The 6,211-nt window shown below is 40.9% G+C and overlaps 1 non-coding gene across 1 annotated transcript; it reads left to right on the top strand.

The window, feature by feature from the left end:
* Positions 1–991: 991 nt before the first annotated feature.
* TRNAW-CCA (transfer RNA tryptophan (anticodon CCA)) lies at positions 992–1,064 on the top strand. Its single transcript has one exon. It is a non-coding gene; the product is annotated as a tRNA-Trp (tRNA).
* Positions 1,065–6,211: the final 5,147 nt, after the last annotated feature.

Raw genomic sequence — 6,211 nt, 5'->3', positions numbered from 1 at the left:
TAAACCAGGGGAGGGTTGATTATTTGATGTCTGGGTCTTGGCTCTAAGGAGATGAAACATTTTAAAATGAAGTTTCTGCTATTTTCTTTCCTTTTTAACTAAGATACAATGTCAGCATCATCCTCCAATAATTACAGTCTGTCTTGCTTTATTATTTTGTATTTCTCTTTAACACTTAATCTCTTACTTTTTTCTTGATATTTCCTCTCTCTTCTAGAAAAGGGATCAGTGAACTATTTATTGCCCATTAGCTTGTAGCCTGCTTTTCTGTTGAAAATCCTACTGAAATATACCCTGTCCACCATTTATACATTGTCTATGGCTGCTTTACATTGTAATGACAGTGTTAAGAAGTGGTGACAGAGGGCAAATGACTAACCCACAACTCATAACATTTTTACCATCTTGCTGTTTAAGAAAAAAGTTTGCTGCTTTTCTGACCCCATGACTTAGCAGTGAAGAATTCACCTGCAGTGCAGGAGCTGCAGGAGATACAGGTTCAATCCCTGGATCAGGAAGATCCCCTGGAGGAGGAAATGGCAACCCATTCCAGTATTCTTGCTTGGAAAATCCCATAAACAGAGGAGGCTGGCATGGTATAGTCCATGGGGTCACAAAGAGTCAGACACTACTGAGTGAGCACACACATGGTCAAGAACAAGGACTCTGAGGGCGGAGACTACATCTTGGTCAATTTTTGTAATCTTAATACCAAGCATGGCCATCAGGGAATCTTTAATTTTTTTTTTTTTTTACTGTGATAGAAGTCACATAATAGACAACATACTATCTTAACCATATTTAACTGTTCAGTTCTGTGGCACTAGGTACATTCACATAGTTGTAGAACTCTCATGATCATCCATCTCTCAGATTTTTCACCTTCCTAAAATGAAACTCTATTTCGATTATGCAGTAACTACTCAGTCACCTGCCCCACCTCCCCCCAGCCCCTGGCATCTACTTTCTAACTCTCTGAATTTGACTATCTTCCCTGATGGCTCAGAGGTTAAAGCGTCTGCCTCCAATGCAGAAGACCCGGGTTCGATCCCTGGGTCGGGAAAATCCCTTGGAGAAAGAAATGGCAATCCACTCCAGTATTCTTGCCTGGAGAATCCCATGGACGGAGAAGCCTAGTAGGTTATAGTCCATGGGGTTGCAAAGAGTTGGACACAACTGAGCGACTTCACCTCACCTCAAGGCAATGGCACACCACTCCAGTACTCTTGCCTGGAAAATCCCATGGATGGAGGAGCCTGGTAGGCTGCAGTCCATGAGGTCGCTAAGAGTCGGACATGACTGAGCAACTTCACTTTCACTTTTCACTTTCATGAATTGGAGAAGGAAATGGCACCCCACTCCAGTGTTCTTGCCTGGAGAATCCCAGGGACGGGGGAGCCTGGTGGGCTGCCATCTATGGGATCGCACAGAGTCGGACACGACTGAAGCGACTTAGCAGCAGCAGCAGCAGGTATTTCGTTTAAGTGAAATCAAACCATATTTATCTGTACCTAATGTAATTGGAATGCATTTTAAAGGTAACTTAATATATATCCTACAAATAAGTTGTATCTTCCCCCTACCCCCCCACAATGCTATACAGTAGGTTCTCATTAGTGATATATTTTATACACAGTAGTATACATATGTCACTCAAAGTTTATCCCATAAGCCCTTTCCTCTCTTGGTGTCCACATGTTTGTTCTCCTTTTTTTTCACTATATCTGTGTCACTATTTCTGCTTTGCAACTAGGATCAACTGTACTATTTTTTCTAGATTCCGCATATGCAGTAATATACAAAATTTTTCATTTTCTGACTTCATTCTTCATAAGTCTATAACTTCATCCATGTTTCTGAAAACTACACAATTTAGTTCCTTTTTATGAATAAATAATATTGTTTATATGTACCATATCTTCTTTATCAGTTTATCTGTTGATGAAAATTTGGGTTGCTTCCTGACTCTTGTAAATAATACTGCAGTGATGACTGGGGTGCATATATCTTTTTGAATAATGGTTTTCTCTGGGTATGTGCCCAAGAGTGGGGTTGCTGGGCCATATAGTAGTTCTGTTTTAGTTTTTTAAGGAATTCCCATATGTTCTCCATAGTGGGTGTTCAGTTCAGTTCAGTTGCTCAGTCATGTCCAACTCTTCAGGACCCCATAGACTATAGCATGCCACACTTCCCTGTCCATCACCAACACCCCAAGTTTATGCAAACCCATGTCCATTGAGTCAGTAATGCCATCCAACAATCCCATCCTCTGTCATCCCCTTCTCCTCCTGCCTTCAGTCTTTCCCAGCATCAGGGTCTTTCCCAGTGAATCAGTTCTTCACATCAGGTGGCCAAAGTATTGGAGTTTCAGCTTCAGCATCAGTCCTTCCAATGAATATTCAGGACTGATTTCCTTTAAGATGGACTGGTTGGATCTCCTTGCAGTCCAAGAGACTCTCAAGAGTCTTCTCCAAAACCACAGTTCAAAAGCGTAAATTCTTCAGCACTCAGCCTTCTTTATGGTCAACTCTCACATCCATACATGACTACAGGAAAAACCATAGCTTTGAATAGATGGACTTTTGTTGGCAAGGTAATGTCTCTGATTTCTAATATGATGTCTAGGTTGGTCATAGCTTTTCTTCTAAGGAGCAAGCCTCTTTTAATTTCATGGCTGCAGTCACCATCTGCAGTGATTTTGGAGTCCACGAAAATAAAGTCTCTCACTGTTTCCATTGTTTCCCCATCTATTTCCCATGAAGTGATGGGACCAGATGCCATGATCTTTGTTTTCTGAATGTTGAGCTTTAAGCCAACTTTTTCACTCTCCTCTTTCACTTTCATCAAGAGGCTCTTTAATTCTTCTTAATTGTCTGCCATAAGGGTGGTGTCATCTGCATATCTGAGGTTATTGATATTTCTCCCAGCAGTCTTGATTCCAGCTTGTGCTTCATCCAGCCTGGCACTTCTCATGGTGTATTCTGCATATAAGTCAAATAAGCAGAATGACAATATACAGCCTTGATGTACTTCTTTCCCGATTTGGAACCAGTCTGTTGTTCCATGTCCAGTTCTTACTGTTGCTTCTTGACATGCATACAGATTTCTCAGGAGGCAGGTCAGGTGGTCTGGTATTCCTATTTCCCACCCACAGTGTAAGAGGGTTCTCTTTTCTCCACACCCTCTCCAGTATTTTTTGTAGGTTTTGTGGTGATGGCCAGTCTGACCAGTGTGAGGTGGTAGTTACCTCGTTGTAATTTTCATTTTCATGTCTCTAATAATTAGTGATGTTGAGCATCTTTTAAGTGCATTTTGGCCATCTGTATGTCTGCTTTGAAGAGATGTCTATTTAGGTCTTCCACCCATTGTTTCTTTGGGCTTTTCGTTTTTTTGATGATAAGCTCCATGAGCTATTTGTGTACTATGGAGATTAATCCCTTGTCCATGGCTTCTGTTTGCATATATTTTCTCCCATTCTGAGGGTCTTCTTTTCATCTTGCTTATGGTTTCCTTTGCTGTGCAAAAGCTTTCAAGTTTAATTAGGTCCCATTTGTTTACTTTTGCTTTTATTTTCATTACTCTAGGAGGTGGGGTTAAAAAAGATCTTGCTGGAATTTATGTCAAGCAGTGTTCTGCCTATATTTTCCTCTAAGATCTTTATAGTATCCAGCCTTACCTTTATCTCTTTAATCCATTGTGAGTTTATTTTTGTGTATGGTGTTAGGAAGTGTTCTTTTACATGTAGCTCTCCAGTTTTCCCAGCACCACTTATTAAAGGAACTTGGCTTTTGCTCCAATGCCTCCTTTCTCACAGTTTAGGTGACCATATGTGCATGAGTTTATCTCTGGCCTTCTATCCTGTTCCATTGATGTTTATTTCTGCTATTTTCTGGCAATACCATACTGTCTTGATTACTGTAGCTTTGTAGTATACTCTGAGGTCAGGGAGCCTGAGACTTCCACCTCCATTTTTCTTTCTAGAGATTGTTTTGGCACTGGGTACTGATGTCAGAGTTAGATGTTGGTCTCAAATGTTGCATATAATTAGTACAGTGATGGGAAAAGCACCCTTTGCATAAAGTTCATTCTTTCAATATGTGAAAAAGCTGGTGTGGAAACTTATGGTTCTAAATTCTGAAGGTAAGGAAGAAATCCACTTTATGGTATTCTTATGTGAATAGTTTTTTTACTTGATCTTCCAAAGTCACGATTTTTAAAAGCTGAAAAAATTGACAAAATTCTGGTTTCTCTGTTAGTTTGTGATGACACACAGTTGCTAATAATGTAATATAAGTACAGTTCAGTTGGTATAATGCAGTATAATGACCAAGTGAATGGTCAAATGGAACAAAACAATTAAATAAATGTGCTACATGATGTATATCTCCCAAGGGTGGATTGTATTCAGTTCAGTTCAGTCGCTCAGTCATGTCTGACTCTTTGTGACCCCATGAATTGCAGCATACCAGGCCTCCCTGTCCATCACCAGCTCCCAGAGTTCACTCAGACTCACCGTAAATTGAGTAAGTGATGCCATCCAGCCATCTCATCCTCCGTCACCCCCTTCTCCTCCTGCCCTCAATCTCTCCCAGCATCAGAGTCTTTTCCAATGAGTCAACTCTTCACATGAGGTGGCCAGAGTACTGGAGTTTCAGCTTCAGCATCATTCTCTCCAAAGAAATCCCAGGGCTGATCTCCTTCAGAATGGACTGGTTGGATCCCCTTGCAGTCCAAGGGACTCTCAAGAGTCTTCTCCAACACCACAGTTCAAAAGCACCAGTTCTTCGGCGCTCAGCTTTCTTCACAGTCCAACTCTCACATCCATACATGACCACAGGAAAAACCAAAGCCTTGACTAGACGGACCTTTGTTGGCAAAGTAATGTCTCTGCTTTTCAATATGCTATCTAGGCTGGTCATAACTTTTCTTCCAAGGAGTAAGCGTCTTTTAATTTCATGGCTGCAGTCACCATCTGCAGTGATTTTGGAGCCCAAAAAATAAAGTCTGACACTGTTTCCACTGTTTCCCCATCTATTTCCCATGAAGTGATGGGACTGGATGCCATGATCTTCATTTTCTGAATGTTGAGCTTTAAGCCAACTTTTTCACTCTCCTCTTTCACTTTCATCAAGAGGCTCTGTAGTTCCTCTTCACTTTGTGCCATAAGGGTGGTGTCATCTGCATATCTGAGGTTATTGATATTTCTCCTGGCAATCTTGATTCCAGCTTGTGTTTCTTCCAGCCCAGCGTTTCTCATGATGTACTCTGCATAGAAGTTAAATAAGCAGGGTGACAATATACAGCCTTGACGTACTCCTTTTCCTATTTGTAACCAGTCTGTTGTTCCATGTCCAGTTCTAACTGTTGCTTCCTGACCTGCATATAGGTTTCTCAAGAGGCAGGTCAGGCGGTCTGGTATTCCCATCTCTCTCAGAATTTTCCACACAGTGAAAGGCTTTGGCATAGTCAATAAAGCAGAAAGAGATGTTTTTCTGGAACTCTCTTGCTTTTTCCATGATCCATCAGATGTTGGCAATTTGATCTCTGGTTCCTCTGCCTTTTCTAAAACCAGCTTGAACATCTGGGAGTTCACAGTTCACGTATTGCTGAATCCTGGCTTGGAGAATTTTGAGCATTATTTTACTAGCATGTGAGATGAGTTCAATTGTGCAGTAGTTTCAGCATTCTTTGGCATTGCCTTTCTTTGGGATTGGAATGAAGACTGACCTTTTCCAGTCCTGTGGCCACTGCTGAGTTTTCCAAATTTGCTGGCATATTGAGTGCAGCACTTTGACAGCATCATCTTTCAGGATTTGAAATAGCTCCACTGGAATTCCATCACCTCCACTAGCTGTGTTCATAGTGATGCTTTCTAATGACTTCACATTCCAGTATGTCTGGCTCTAGGTGAGTGATCACACCATCCTGATTATCTTGGTCATGAAGATCTTTTTTGTATAGTTCTTCTGTGTATTCTTGCCACCTCTTCTTAATCTCTTCTGCTTCTGTTAGGTCCATATCATATCTGTCCTTTATCGAGCCCATCTTTGCACGAAATGTTCCCTTGGTGTCTCTAATTTTCTTGAAGAGATCTCTAGTCTTTCCCATTCGTTTACCTATATGTATATTCCTATTACCATTTTCTTAATTGTTTTAGGTTTGTTTTTGTAGGTCTTTTTCTTCTGTTTCCTACCTAGAGAAGCTTATTTTA

This window comes from Budorcas taxicolor, chromosome 1, assembly GCF_023091745.1.
Source record: "Budorcas taxicolor isolate Tak-1 chromosome 1, Takin1.1, whole genome shotgun sequence".
NCBI classification, from domain to species: Eukaryota; Metazoa; Chordata; class Mammalia; order Artiodactyla; family Bovidae; genus Budorcas; species Budorcas taxicolor.
The sequence above is the reverse complement of the archived record's forward strand: the minus strand, read 5'-3'. Positions and strand labels throughout refer to the sequence as shown.